General features: G+C 37.6%; 1 non-coding gene and 1 pseudogene across 1 annotated transcript; both read right to left on the bottom strand.

Annotated features, from left to right (window-relative positions):
• Positions 1-453: 453 nt before the first annotated feature.
• LOC126803609 (origin of replication complex subunit 1A-like) lies at positions 454-15,527 on the bottom strand (annotated as a pseudogene).
• On the bottom strand, positions 12,276-12,353 carry LOC126805385 (small nucleolar RNA snoR28). Its single transcript, XR_007674055.1, has one exon. It is a non-coding gene; the product is annotated as a small nucleolar RNA snoR28 (small nucleolar RNA).
• Positions 15,528-16,133: the final 606 nt, after the last annotated feature.

The following is a 16,133-nucleotide window of genomic DNA, read 5'->3' on the forward strand; positions in this document are numbered from 1 at the left end:
ACAAGTAATGCATTGTGGATAGGATAGTCCTTCTGACCAAGTAAAATAGTGACAGACTTCGACGGAAAAGGATTTTTAAACCCTTCTTTGAAAAAATTGGTAAGATAGACTAATAATTCGTGGTCAATAAAGAGCACAGATGTAGCATCTACTTATTAAATAAACCTTGTAGAGTTGTATTAATTATATACTTGCATGTTGTATCATTGTATGTGGTCTTTAATTATTGTATCAGTTTGTGAATGATAAGAATTTTGTCCTTCAGAATCTCATGTGTTGATAGAATTCGTAGAAATACATGGCACCACCAGTCGATAGATAATTCGAGAACAGAGTATAATAATTTACTTTTGGAATGTAAAAGAAGATAAATATGATGTACAATTACAACAAATGACAATAATCAGGGTCAAAATTGTTCCTCAAACGAAGAGTTAAACAAACCGATTCAGCTCAAAGATACTTGGCCAACCAAGGTAGTTCCTTGCTCTCCTTCAGTGCAAATGCTACATCGTCACTGAGATAGAGCCGATAAAATCATATCAAATCACAATCCAATGAGTTTTCTTATGGCAATGCTGTAAGATGAATGGGTGAAGTAACATGTAAACACAAAAATTGACAAAACTTGTCTTCTTCGGTAGCAAATACTGCAGTTTTGGTGAGAGCGATGAATCTAGTAAGATACAAATAGTTGAACTGCAGGAAGCTGTATATGATATCGTACTTGACTACTGTTGTACAATATTAAAATAAGAATGCCCCGCGGTGACACTATTTTAGTCGATGATAACAAAATTTGATAGAGAACAAACCTCGGAAATTTGAGCTGTAACTTCTGCAACCTGTGCTTTGCTCCTGATTCACATAGAATAATTCTGCATTCACCAAGCTTACAACTGCCAAGATGATAAAATAAATAAGTAATTCTAAAAAATATTAACATGAATCACGTATCTACAATTAAGCTCTTTAAAAAGACAATGTTGATATGACTGATATCAGTTCTTTGTATCACCATTTTCATGGAAAGGGATGCTAACCTAAAACCATATTGTTTCAAATTGAGAGGCATACAAAGGCTTAGCCTCTTAGATGGTAAAGAAATTTATGTCATGCTACATATTATGATCAAAATTTATAAAGTAGTACGCCTGACCCAACTTTCAACAATGTATCATGTCCAGGAAATGCTTCTCCTTTGCTTGCACACAGATTATATACTGTCATTGCCAACTGCAGTGCAAACCGAAGCTTTGATGAGAACATATACATACGAAAAGTGAATATATGAAAAAGGCTGGTACACCAAAATCAATAATTTGGTTTTCATTTGTGATGCAACTGATGGTTATCCAGTTTTCCAGGGTGAATATTCTATTAGCCAGTATCTAAATCTCAAGCCTAATGAGCACCACCATCTGTGGTAGATACTGACTTCAAATAGAAATAAATTCAATGAACCATACAAATAGTGAATAGACATATCATTCATGGAAAAGCTGAAGAAACTCACCTTCTCAAAAGTATTTTCACCCATTCCGGTTTTATACAGTTCATACACCATAGCAGATTAGCAGTCAAATATATTTTACTCAGTTTGGAACAAGTTCTCATCACCTGCAAAAGAATAGTAGTCATATAAGATTTGGCAAACTTTATCTGCTTCCAGAAAAGACAACTTTTAACTGCAACAATTTTTGTCTTTTTGAGACACCCATATATATTCCGGTCTAGATATCATTTAAGTATTTAACAAACTATTACAGTATTGTACTATACACCTCTTTAAAGAGCATCGATTCTGTCTTCTAAGGTATAATTTTACCATTAAAATAAATTTAGTCAAGAACAGCAACCTACCTGGATATGAGGTGCCTGGAACATTTCTTTTATGGCTGCTTCAACCTCTGCCATACCAACAAGTGCTTTACGTGCAGACTTGGAACATATCATACTGGAAGTCAAAATCACTGAAGCTACAGCAGAGCAAGATAACATGTTAAACAAAGAAAGCACATATTAAGAGAGCTGTCAGGCGAAAGAAAAGTTTTTTTTTCATAATATATATTTTTTATTTAAACACTTCAAATAGAAGCAAGAAGAAATAATGGCAATTCCTTGGTCAAGATTTTTGGAGACAATTGAGGTATAATGAGGCTGAAAAAGTGATCGGTTTGTTAGGGAATGCGGAAGAATGGAAATCGAAATAACTCACAACCACAAGCGAAAATAAAATGAAAGAGAACACCGGGATTTAACGTGGTTCGGCAAAGTGCCTACGTCCACGGGTAGCAACAATAAAGACATCCACTATACGAAGAAATGTTACACTGAGAGAAACACTACTACAAGACTCACACTTGAAGAGATACACTCTCACACACTTTACTTTGCTACACACACAAAACTCTTTACATGAAGTTTTTTTCTCTATCTCTCACTCTTGATCACACACAAGATGATCTCTCCCTTATTGTTCTTCTATGTTTATTGCACCACTTCTCATGCCTTTATATAGGCAAACATCTTTGTGCAATTCATGCATTTGCATGTAACATGCATGGAAGCAAAGTCAATCTTCTTCCTTGATTCATGCTCAATGTTGGCATGCTCATCAATGCATTCTTCTTTCTTTGTCAAACAAATCAACCACCTACCACCATAAGGTTGTAGATTTGTTTCTTACCTTCAACAAAGGTTGCTCAAAGTTTCAACAAAACCAACTCCATCAATTAATGGGTCACCAAAGCAATAGGTGTGCTTGATTTACTCATGTGAACATCACATAGTTTTCACACCTCCATTAGGGAGGGATTGACCCTATCACGGTTCACAGCACATCAAACCAAGACCAAATAGTTAAGTCAGGGTGTAGAAACATAACCAGAATTGTATCAAAAAGGGCAGGTAATTTCCATAGCACAAATATTTACATTTCAATGCATTTATGCCTTCTATCTAAAGATGGCCTCCGTTGAAAGTAAATTCGATATATACCATTTGAGCATATACTTAAGGTATTTCAAGAATAGTTTCTAGTAATAAATGGTAGAAGCAGACTTCAAGTAGAATCAAAATACTTATTTGTTGAATGGATTTTATTCATTTGTTAATATCTTCAGCTAAAATAATAGAGGCAATACTTGCACTCTAAAATGATTTTGATTTTGCAGAATTAGTAGTTTCTACTATCTTATTATCAAATTCTAAGTAAAACTATCGTATGAATGAAATTAGTCAGTTATGTGATTGGTAGCAACATATTCGTGTATACAAGTTCATGACCAGAATATAAATCAGGAAAAGGGAAACTTAGCTTTATCACTAGATTTATCCAGCATAAAAACTTATCAAACATGGTTGTACAACTTCAATGGAGTGTATAGGTCTATTCAGGACAGAGTACCAAAAATTAACAGTTATCTTTCAAATCAGTTTTTTATTTTTATTTTTTAACTTCTGGTGATCAATAATTGAAGCATGTATACCTTCAGAAGCATTGTTGGGAGTTGGTGTTAGCTTCTTTATGCGGTAATCTGTGATTTCAGCTGCACGCCTGCATATCTCCAATGCACGACGAGCATCTCCAGATATAACTGCTACCTAGAAACATGTTGAAATAATGTCAAAGATCAAGGACCAAATTGAATCTCCTACTGAAACAGAAAGGATATACCAACCTTTCTTGAAGCAAACTCCATAGCTTGTTTTTCAAACGCATCAATTCCTCTAAGCCGACTTGAAATGATCTCTTGAAGCTGCTGGTAATTATAAGGGCCAAAACAAAGCCGTTGGATTCCCATTCGACTTGAAATACAAGGAAGCAACTTTTCCGGGAGGTCCATGGTATTTGCTATGCCTGAAATATACATTTTACTAGGAGTTAAGGATGTAGTGAACAACATACCATAGTCAACATCATTTTCAAAATTTATTCTTGATAACTGTTAAATGACTACTTATGTCATCCTCTTTGCCAAATTTCTTTCCATCAGAAAATCGCTCATTTAGCAAGTGGAGAGCCTTTCTCCAACTAACTCGATGCCCACTTAATGCTTCATATATAACCTGTGCAAACAAAAGTATTCAAGGACAACAAAAGTACCCACTTTTGATATGATATGAGCATCAGTGTAACAAATTTATAAACAAATTTATAAACTATATGATAAAGTTGTTTCGTGCGTAAAAAAGATGAAATCTATAGGCTTTATAAACTAATGTAGTTACTATGTAATGAATAAAACAAGCGTTACCTTTCCAGTTCCAGGAACACCATGAATGTATAGGCAAAGTCCAAGACATTTATCATCAGAGATGGTACCCTTGATGAATGTACTTATCGTCTTATCTCCAACATTTCTCTGTGCAAATGCAGGTATTATCACTACACTGTTCAAATAATGATCGTCAAAAGAATACTCTAAATGCACTGATTCTTACATATTGATCCCTGCAAGGTAAGGACTTAGGCAATGATGCCAACAATAGTGTTGATTTTGCTCTTTCAAGAGCAGTCTGCTTATGGCATCTAACATGCTTAGGGATTTTCTTCATTCCAATCTTTTGAAGTCCAAAGAACCGCCCCTTATGCGAATTATGTAGATGGATAATCGACTAGTTAAATTTTGATCAGAAAACAAACTTAATAACAAGCCTGAAAGAAAAGAGACAAGTGCACATACTGCAGCCAACTCATGAGCTCGAGAGGGTTTTGTTGAGAAAAATCTGTCATATTGATTGTAATATCTTGTGTATGAGTTGTAATGTTTACTTATGTATAGTAATAGGTTGTGTATGACTTGTGAAACTTTCTTATGTGTAGTAATAGGTTGTATATGAGTTGTCTCAATATTCCCACTACTGCTATAAAGCTCATAGTGCAACATCAATAACAATACACTTCAGCCATTTCTTTTCTTCTCTTTTACATGGTATCAGAGATTCCTCTATGTTTCCTCTTGCTTTTCTTACATTCATATAAAGCAGTAGCAGCAGGCAGGCAGCAGGCAGCAGTAGCAACAACAGTAGGCAGCAGCAGCAACAGCAGCAACAGCAGCATCATAATTTCTCGTTCTTCCTCGCTGCATCTTAATTTCTCGTGCAACCTCTCATATCATTTGTCATGGCTGGTGATGATGATGTTCTTTCACCAGGTAAATCAGTTCCCCTCAATTCCACAGAATCATCAAAATCAAAATCTCCCCTCTCAGATCCTTTTTATACTCATCCATATGATCACTCAGGCATGGTCCTAATTACTAAAGTCTTGGATGGGAACAACTACAATGGTTGGAAAATGGATATTCTCCGAGCTTTGAATTCCAAGAACAATCTTGGTTTTATCAATGACACAATTGAGTCTCCTTTAGAAAAGACAGATCTAGATGACTACAAAATATGGACTCGGGTCAACGACTTGGGGCAGCAGTGGATCACCAACGCTGTCAGTCAAGACATTGTTGAGAGTCTCACCTAATTACTCTTCCGCTCAAGAGGTATGAGAGGACTTACATGAACAATTTTCACAAGGTAATGCCTCTCGAATTTTTGAGATTCAGCGAGATATAGCTTGTCATAAGCAAGAGAAACAATCAATCTCAGCTTATTATACAAAACTGAAAGGTTTTTGGGATGAATTGACTTACTATTCTGAGGTTCCACATAGATCACAAGGAGATCAACAAAGAGTAATGCAATTTCTGATGGGTTTGAACAATACTTAGTGTGCTATTCGCAGTCAGATTCTTTTAATGAACCATTTGCCTACAGTCCGCCAAACTTACGTTGTTGTAGCCCAAGAAGAGAAGCATTGTTTACTCAGTGCTACACATCCAACCGAGTCTAGCGGTAGTCCGTCCATGGCGGTCTGAAACTTTGGCAGATTCACAAATAAAGGACAAGGTAGCAGGCCCAGTTTCAATCAGGGAAGGAGGAGATCTGAGTCAAATCCCCGACCACATTCCGGCAGATTCAGTTCTCAAGAACGGTGAGAAGGATCAGGGAGAGGCCGCCCTCAATGCGTCTATTGTGGAGACCCTGGACATTGGGTTTAGACTTGTTTTGAACTGATCGGCTATCCTCCTGGTCACCCAAAGGCGAAGCAAACTCAGCAGATTTCCACTCCTAAGCCGAATTTCAACACTGGTTTTAGAGTTCCATCTACCAACAACGTTTCTAGCGTTGTAAGTTCTCATGCTGGGTCTTCAGTCACTCTATATGAAGCCCAATTTAATCGATTTCTGGCAACTGTTAGCAGTATGTCTCCAAGCTCCAACTCTCATTCCAATGTAACTCCGAAAGCTAATGCTGCAACTAAACCAGCTTTGTCCAAAGTTGCTTCCTGCAATTGGATCATCGATAGAGGGGCAACCGATCATATTTCATCATCAACTGAATGAATTCATGCTAATAATCGATATTCCTTGCCTCCTGACTTATTACCAAGTGGGGATAAAGTTGCTATTGTTGCAAAAGGATCACTGCCCTTACGTTTCAATTTTTACCTCCATGATGTGTTATTTGTGCCAAAATTTAAAGTTGATTTGATGTCAGTTAGTCGTTTGACAAGAGGCATGAATTGTTCAGTGACTTTTTATGCTTATTGGTGCATATTGCAGGATCTGGCTACGAGGAGGATGATTGGTTTGGGTGAACAACGTGATGGATTATACTATTTGGTGGCATTAGCGACGGAGAAGTCCATGAACCAACCTACCTCCACCACCAAAGAGTCTACATGCAACCTCTCTATATCCTCCACCGATCTCTGGCACAATAGGCTCGGACATGTGTCTTCACCATGCTTAGGTTTCATCATTAAACATTTTCTGAATTTTTCCATTCAATCAATTAAAGCTTGCCACATATGTCTATGGCAAAGCAGAGTCGTTTACCTTTTTATAATAGCAAAATTTCTTCGAATAAACCTTTTGAAATTATTCATTGTGACATTTGGGGTCGTTATCAACATACTTCACTTTCTGGTTCTCATTTTTCTCACAATAGTTGATGACTATTCACGTTTTACTTGGATTTTTCTAATGTGACATAAGAGTGAAGCACAATCTCTCATAAAGCGTTTTTTTAACTATGCTCTTACGCAATTCGACTCTCGCATTCAAATTTTTCACAATGACAATGGTGCTGAGTTTATCTCACTCCGTCCTTTCTTTTCTGATAATGGAGTTGTTTTCCACCATTCTTGCGTTTACACACCTCAACAAAATGGGGTTATGTCACGTAAGCATCGTCATATACTCTAAGTTGCTCGGGCATTAAAATTCCAAGCTCACCTTCCCTCACAATTTTGGGGTGATTGTGCAGTTACAGCCGTTCACATCATCAATAGATTACCCACACCTCTTCTTTCCTTCAAAATTCATTTCGAACTATTATACTTCAAACCTCCTTCCTTTTCTCATTTTCGTGTTTTTAGGTGTCTAGCTTATGCCACAAATGTTCATCCTTCCCATAAGTTTAATCAACGTGCTACTCGATCCCTCTTTATCGGGTATCCGGTCGGTCAAAAGAATTTTAGGATATATGATTTGTCTACAAAAAAAAGGTTTTTACAAGATGGGATGCTAAATTACATGAAGATATCTTCCCTTATGCAGCCTTAGACCCTTTGGACCATCAACCAGGCCCAATTTTTGCTCCAATACACGAACCCGACCCGGTCATTCCTTCATCTGATATCGATCGCTTCATGATCGGTTCGATTACTCGAGATCAATATTAACCATGTAAGTATCGTTAGTAGTATAAAACAAGAGGGTAAAGAATCACAAACATTTAACAATGAATTCATAAGAGTTTAAAAGATTTGAAATATATTTTGGATCAAACAGAAAATAAACCTAAACTAATATATACATGTGATCAACCAACCAACACATAAGCAATTACCAAACAAATAACATAAGAACAAAGGCAATGAAATCTAATCTCATTTAAGTTCATGCCGTAAGGTTCATTATACATCCTAAAATCGGTTATGTAGTTAAGTTCCTCCTAAGGTTCCTAACTCAATGATACTTTAACACATTCGAACTCAGCCCCAGCCTCATTCGAAATCTAACATACCAATTCATCATGCAATTACATATCACATAAAGAAATAAACATATTCAAAGGCACAAGTCTAACCGAACCTAGGCAATAATCGGTGAAGGTGACAAAGAACAAACAATTAATCAACTCCCAAGTATCAAAATCGTTTATAACTTTGGATTATTACACATGCAACGTCAACTTCCTGGTATCAATCGCACACATAAGTAAGAACACACCGAAAATCATTTAAATAAATAAACAGAAACTCATGGCATAAAACCTAAGATCATTGAATAAAAATCGAAAATCTTAATTCATCATGTCAATTGAAAATTACAAATATCTCATAGACAAGAATAAAAATAACTTTAACAAAACCTAAACATAAATCATCCAAGAACAATAACATAAAAACCCGAAAACTAAACATGAAGATCATAGAGTTACACTTTATGATTCTCCTCCCAAAGTTCCTTACAAAGGTAGCACGAAATCTTCAAGAGTATGGTATCCTAAGCTCCCAAGTTTTGGATAGAAAATATGGTGAAGGGTGGTGAATTCGGATTCTATGGTTCTTGGTGAATGAAAGTGTTTGGGCAAAGCTTTGGCTATACTTATGTGCAAGTTTGATGATGTTTTTCTATGGAAATGAGGTGCTATATATAGAGGAAAAAACCCAAGGGAGGCTGGCCACAAAGTCTACAAAGTTGAAACCAAATTGGTTGAGGTTTCCTAAATTTTTTTTATTCAGCATATCTGACATTTGCGCCTTGTTCTGGCCATAACGTTCTCTAGAAAATAGATATTGAGCTGATTCTAACGGCATTTGAAAATAGACTCCCATAGCTTTTCATCCATATTTTATGGATTTGCTGAGTCATTGTGAGCTGTCCAGGGGAGCCCGTCAAAGTTGGATGACCTGCACTGCCAGAATTCCGATTTCTATAAGGATTGCATATCTTTTGCATTAATTGCATATCTTCTTCCTCCTTTAATACTGATTTCTTTTGCACAAATTTCTTCCTTTGAATTATGGAGGCAACAAGAGTCTTAATTGTTGCAGCCATGTTCGATTTTTCTTACCTCTTCTCATTAATTTGCTGCATGCCTTCTTTGACATTCTTTGGTGCAGGAATTTATGGTGATTCTGATATAGATTTGTGCTCTATATGTAGGAGAAACAAGGTCTCAAGTTTCCCTCGTAGCCCTTGGATCAAAAGAAAATCAATGGCTGAGATAATTCCGCCGAGCTCACTGGACCTCCGAGTAATGATTCGGTCATATCTCCCGGTAGGAATAAGATATTGATTTGATTCTAAATCCTACAGAAACTAGACTCACACATCTTTCTTTCCATATAAGGTACGTCTTCTAACTCGATCGGAGCTATCCAGGGGAGACCGTCGAAGTTGTACTACGAATCTTGACAGCAATTTGATTCTTGCATGGATTGGGCTTTTAAGTGTATCTTCTTCTCTTTCCTTGTGGAACTAGGATTTCTTTCCTTCTCCAACATGGATTTGTATTTCCTAATAAGAATAAGTACGTTAGAAACAAAGAAATAGGAAATGAATCATATCTCAACAAGGATTCTTGACACTTAGCACGATTTCATCATCAATTCACTCATCATGGATATAAGGTCTACCTAGACACTTATTCATACAAAAGAAACTATAATATACTAAATAAGAGGTAACAAAGAGTAAGAATATGGCATAAACACATTAAGAACGTCACACTTTGTGCTCCTATCACTTCACTTTTGATATGGCCATGCTTGAGCCACAACCTTCACCACCTCCCTCTCCTCCCTATCCATCCACGACAACTCCGCCCTCTCCCTCACCTTCCCCGCCACCACCTCCACCTCCACCACCTCTGTTCCGCACATCTCTCGCCGTCCACCAACCTCTGCCCAGCCTCCGCCTGATCCGCCCACATCATCGTCCCACCCACCACCGAACCCATCCTCCTCGGTCGCTCCAGCCGCCAGTCGCACCTACCGGACCGCCTCACTTACAATGTTCGCTCCATTCACTCAGATGTCATCCTTCTTGTTGCCTGATCCGACTAAAAGAACTCGTTACCTGTTGGCTAGCTATCTCTCTTACCATCGGTGTGTGCCCCATCATCAGGCTTTCTTGGCTCAGATCAGTCATGTCATTGAGCCACGCACTATTCTGAGGCAGTTGTTCATCCGGAATGGTAGCAAGCCATGTTTTCTGATTTGCAAGCCCTCGAGGCTAATGGCACATGGACTCTTACCACACTTCCGGCTGGCAAAGTTCCCATTGGTTGTCGTTGGGTATATAAGATCAAGCACAAAGTAGATGGTTATGTTGAACGTTATAAAGCCCGGTTGGTTGCCAAGGGTTTCACTCAGTTAGAAGGTGTGGATTATCAGGAGACTTTTTCCCCTACTGCTAAAATTACTACTGTTCGTTGTCTCTTAGCTTTAGCAGTTGCTCGTCATTGGAAATTACACCAACTGGATGTCAATAATACTTTCCTTCATGGTGAATTATCAGAGGAAATATATATGTCTCCTCCAACAGGTCTTCGGCGACATGGGGAGGAGAATCTGCTATGTCGATTGCACAAGTCTCTGTATGGTTTGAAACATGCTTCAAAGAAGTGGTTTGAGAAGTTTTCTGATGCAGTAAAGTCAGCCGGGTATGTTCAATCTAAAGCTGATTATTCATTGTTCACTAAGAAGAAAGTGAATTTATTTACTGCACTTTTGATTTACGTTGATGATATATTGATTACTGGGAATGACTTGGAGACAATTGCTCATTTAAGACTTTCTTGCATAGTCAATTTCATCTCAAAGATCTTGGAGACTTAAAGTATTTTCTTGGCATCGAGGTTTCAACTTCGAAACGTGGTATCTTTATCAGTAATGTAAATATGCCTTAGAGATTATTGAAGATGCAGGATTATTAGGGGTAGCTCCGACAAATACTCCCATGGAAAAAGGTTTGAAATTGTCGGAGCGTAGTGATCTGCTCAAAGACCCTGAGAAATACAAGAGGTTGATTGGCTGGCTCATATATCTCACTGTATCCCATCCTGATATTACCTATGTTGTCCATGTCCTTAGTAGGTTCATGAATCAACCTAGGAAGACGAATTGGGAAGCATCATTAAGGGTGGTATGTTACTTGAAAGGTGATGCAGGACAAGGTTTATTCATTTCTTCCATCAGTGATTTAAGATTAAGAGCCTATTGTGATTCTGATTGGGCATGATGTTCGGTCACAAGAAGATCTACAACTGGATACTTTATCTTTTTTGTATCTTCCTTTGTCTCTTGGAAGTCTAAGCGCCAAAAGACATTGTATTTATCTTCAGCAGAGGCTGAATATCGAGCTATGACAGACACATGTTGAGAGTTGACTTGGTTACGTTGCTTACTCATTTGGGCATGTTGTTTCATGAGCCAGCTTTGTTATTCTGTGACAACAAGGCTACACTCCACATTGCAGCCAATCATGTTATTCATGAGCGAACAAGACACATGTTGAGAGTTGACTTGGTTACGTTGCTTACTCATTTGGGCATGTTGTTTCATGAGCCAGCTTTGTTATTCTGTGACAACAAGGCTACACTCCACATTGCAGCCAATCATGTTATTCATGAGCGAACAAGACACATTTAGATGGATTGCCATTATATCCGAGACAAAACCCTAGATGGTTTTGTGGTCACAAGACATGTAAGTTCTGCCTATCAACTAGCTGATGTTCTCACTAAACCATTGGGTAAAGACATTTTTATTCCTATGATTCGCAAGTTAGGAGTGCAAGACATCAACTCTCCAACTTGAGGGGGAGTGTTGAGAAAAATTTGTCATATTGATTGTAATAGGTTGCGTATGAGTTGTAAAGTTTATGTGTAGTAATAGGTTGTGTATGAGTTGTAAAACTTTCTTATGTGTAGTAATAGGTTATATATGAGTTGTCTCAATATTCTCACTGCTGCTATAAAGTTCATATTGCAACATCAATAACTATACACTTCAGCCATTTCTTCTCTTTTCTTTTACAAGTTTAGCCATTATATCCTTGCCACGTTTCCAATCTTCATCACTATCTGCATAATCATTGCCCAGTGGTAAAAGACACAATTTTCGAGTGAACTTTATCTATTTTAAACTGCATACTATGCTGGGGCTGATTTCATGATATGCTTACCTCTTCATCATTGTCAATTTCTGCAATACGCTTGAAACTGTACCAGTGAATATCATATTCGTATTCACATAAAAAGACATCATCCCCTTCATTGGCTTTGGCATATTCTTTAGGATTCATCACATAACAATGTTGAAGAATTGATTCCATCTGTCAGAAAACGAATTAGCAAAGTAATGAACCAAGCAGTAGCATTTTTTACCCTCTTATAATACAGTTCAGTGATTCGAAATGAGAAATATTGAAAACAGACAAGAGACAAATACAAGGACATTCATAACTATTACAAAGAAAGAACCTAGGCAAATACAGGATTGATAGAAGCAAACATAGGTGGAGGAACAGAATTGGGAACCTTCCAACTGGATTACAATTAAAATCGTATTTATATCCTTTTCCCCAAGCTTTTATAGGTACTCATAAATTTTTAATATTGTATTAGGGCTGAATCTCTAGGCCTATTACCATCACCGCTCAAATAGTATATAGAGAGCTTGAATCGTATATGTTTAAAATGCTTGGCAGAAACACATGACCTTATGTTTGATAACTTTTTGAAGCATATCACAGGATTATTATTAAAACAGAAAAGGGACTTGCAATGTTGGGTTATAACAACCAGTTAGCCTAGTCGAATTCCAATGAACATCCATGTCATCTAGACATGAATTTCACAGAATTTGAAAATGCATAGACCTATCATTCACACAACACCACACCCTTAAAATGATTGTAATTTAACAGTCGATAGAGAGCAAAGCCTATACGAAGCGAAAAGAGTTGTAAATAGAGTAGCACTTTAGCATTCAGTCCACAAATTGATGAAAATAAATAGATGAGACATCAAGTACTACCTCAATGTTGGCAAAATCATTCGTGCGATAAATCTCCCTCCTCAGATTATGAGGCTGTCTTCCAGCCGCAGTCTCTTCCGGAATAACATACCAACGCACCCGACACCAATAACTCCCATCAACTTCCTTGCATATACTGCACATGTCTCCAAACAAAACACAATCCCACAATCAAAAAACATTACAAACCAAAAATGAAAAACAGTTACAAAGAAACATAAGCATCTATTCCACCTCTCAATGCGGGCAGCCAAATCGCTGGAGAGAAGCCTCTCTCATAAAGTCATGAGCAGCTTCTTCCCCGGAGGCGGCACTGGCAGCCGAACCTCCCCTTTCCCTGATTTGCGAGCCTCGCAATAACTGCAGACCCAATCTCCTTCGGGAACCTCCTTCAAGGGAGGCTTCAAGCATTTCAAATAAAAGCCACCTGATCGGTTCGATTACTCGAGATCAATAGTAACCCTGTAAGCATCGTTAGTAGTATAAAGTAAGATGGTATCATTCACAAACCGGGGATCCAACCAGGGTAAAGAATCACAAATATTTAATAACGAATTCATAAGAGATATAGAGATTTGATATAGGATCGGATCAAGAACATAAAAATAAATTCTAAACTAATATATACATGTGATCAACCAACCAACACATAAACATCACCAAACAAAACGTCACAAGTAGCTTCAAAACTATAATCTCATCTTATGCAATCACCGAGCCTTAGCGGACAAGTATTGAGTGAACAAACAACAACCTAATGCCGAACTAGGTTACGTAGCGCATCCCTAACTCGAAACATGGTCTGGTAATCCTATCTTAGCGCTTAGAAATTACAAGGTAACATGTCATTCTCAATCTTACCACTTCATTGATTCATTTCTTATCTAATTACTTAGCGCATCTTAGATAACAACGAATCATGGTTAATTCCTAGTGATTACTAACAAGTCAAGCATGTCACTTACTTTAATAAGTTAACAAAAACACTTAAGAATCATATATGCAAAACTAATTTAGCGCCTTTAATCACATATAGTTAACGCACAAGAAAGAGAATCATTAAATCATTGAATTATAAACTCACGACATCTACATAGAAATCATAGACAACAAAATCAGAACTACTTTATAACATCTTGCAAAATCGTAAACTACATGAGAGTATTCCACAAATTCAGAACTAGCCAAAAACATAAACACAACATCACACAAAGAATCCAAACCGAAAACATAAGTGAAGAAGTAACGAGTTACACTTTGTAAATCTCCTTAGCGGTATCAAAACAAGGCAGCAGGGCTTCAACTTGAATGGCAATCCTAGGCGTAGCGCTTTGGATCGAATGGAATGAAAGGAAGATGGTGTTTTCGCCTTGAATGGCTTTGAGGATGATGAGTAGTGTTTAAGGCAGAGCTTTGCTAGTCTTGTGAGCAAGGTTGATGATCCTTTTATGTGGAAATGAGTTGCTATATATAGAGGAAGAAACCCAAGGGAGGATGGCCACAAAGTCCACAAAATTGAAACCAAATTGGTTGAGGTTTCTTAGATTCGGCACATCTAACCTTTGTCCCTTGTTGTGGCTATAACTTTCTCTAGAAAATATATATTGAGATGATTCCAACTGGCAATTTCAACTAGACTTCTGTAGCTTTTCATTGATATATCATGCATTTTCTTAGTCATTTTAAGCTGTCCAGGAAAGCCCGTCAAAGTTGGATGATCTGCACTGCCAGAATTCTGATTTCTATAAGGATGACATATCTTTTGCATTAATTGCATATCTTCTTCCTCCTTTAATGCTGATTTCTTTTGCACAAATTTCTTCCTTTGAATTAGGGAGGCAGCAAAAGTTTAATTGTTGCAGCAATGTTTGATTTTTCTTACCTCTCCTCATTAAATTTGTTGCATGCCTTCTTTGACTTTCTTGCCTCTTCTCATTTAATTTTCTGCATGCCATAACAGAACCAATGCCTATCACATTGTCCATTGTGAATAGAATTCAATATCACATCCTAGTTATATAGAATATATAAGGAGACTGGACGTCTAGTCAAGAACATCTTACCCCAAGTCTGCTGCAGGAGATGTCTCAATTTCCTTATTAAGCGGAGCCTGGACCTTTCCCTTCTCCAAACGGGTCTTGGAATTGAATATAATCTCATACTGAGCTCCAAGTATACGCTGACGCTTCAACCAAAAGAACTTCTTTTGCAACTCTTAGCTTTTGTGTCTATGACCAGAAGTTGTTTCTTGCTTATCATATGGAACTATTCTCTGGACTTCTTATCAACGTGAGGTGATCGTAGCAGTGTACAAGACTCGTTTGTCAGGCAACCGAACCCTCCGCGTCCAAGCTGGAAGTCCCAAAGGGTGTTTCTCAAAAGACCGAATCGCAATGCATATTCTGGTTGTCATTACTGCTGCTCCAGACTCAAAGGACTATAACACCATGCAGTAAGCAGCCCAAAAACACGTCAAAACAGAGATTACATTCAAGATCCAAATGAGCACGAGAAAGATAAACACCAGACCAAACAAAATCCCAGTTCCCACTTAAAAACACACAGTTGTGTACTCAAACAAACCAAAGCAAATAAAAACCACCCAAGAAAAGCAGTTGACAAATTCTAAAGGGTGTTAAAACTCCGAGAATCATAAAGGGACTCACTTTGCTTTCGTTTTCTGTTCTCGTACATTCACAATTTGGAAAAGGCTATGTAACTAACAACCCAAGTAGAATCCAACTAACATAAGCCAAGTGAACTAAACTGGAGAGCCTCAACATGAAGACTTCTGATTATTATCATTGAGTAAACAGAACCCAGCCCTCAGTTGAAGTGATAGAATGAACTCAATCAAGTCACTAACCAAATTAAAGCAATCTGTATCATACCTTCAAACCCCAACAAACCAAAACTCCTAAAGAAGAAGAATCCTGATCTAATCTTTTGCGTCTTTGCGATGCGGCTCTGCTCTAGAGGAGGGAGAAGACTAGGAGAGCTTCTCTTTATTTTCGTTAAC

This window comes from Argentina anserina, chromosome 1 (genome assembly GCF_933775445.1).
Source record: "Argentina anserina chromosome 1, drPotAnse1.1, whole genome shotgun sequence".
Taxonomy (NCBI): Eukaryota; Viridiplantae; Streptophyta; class Magnoliopsida; order Rosales; family Rosaceae; genus Argentina; species Argentina anserina.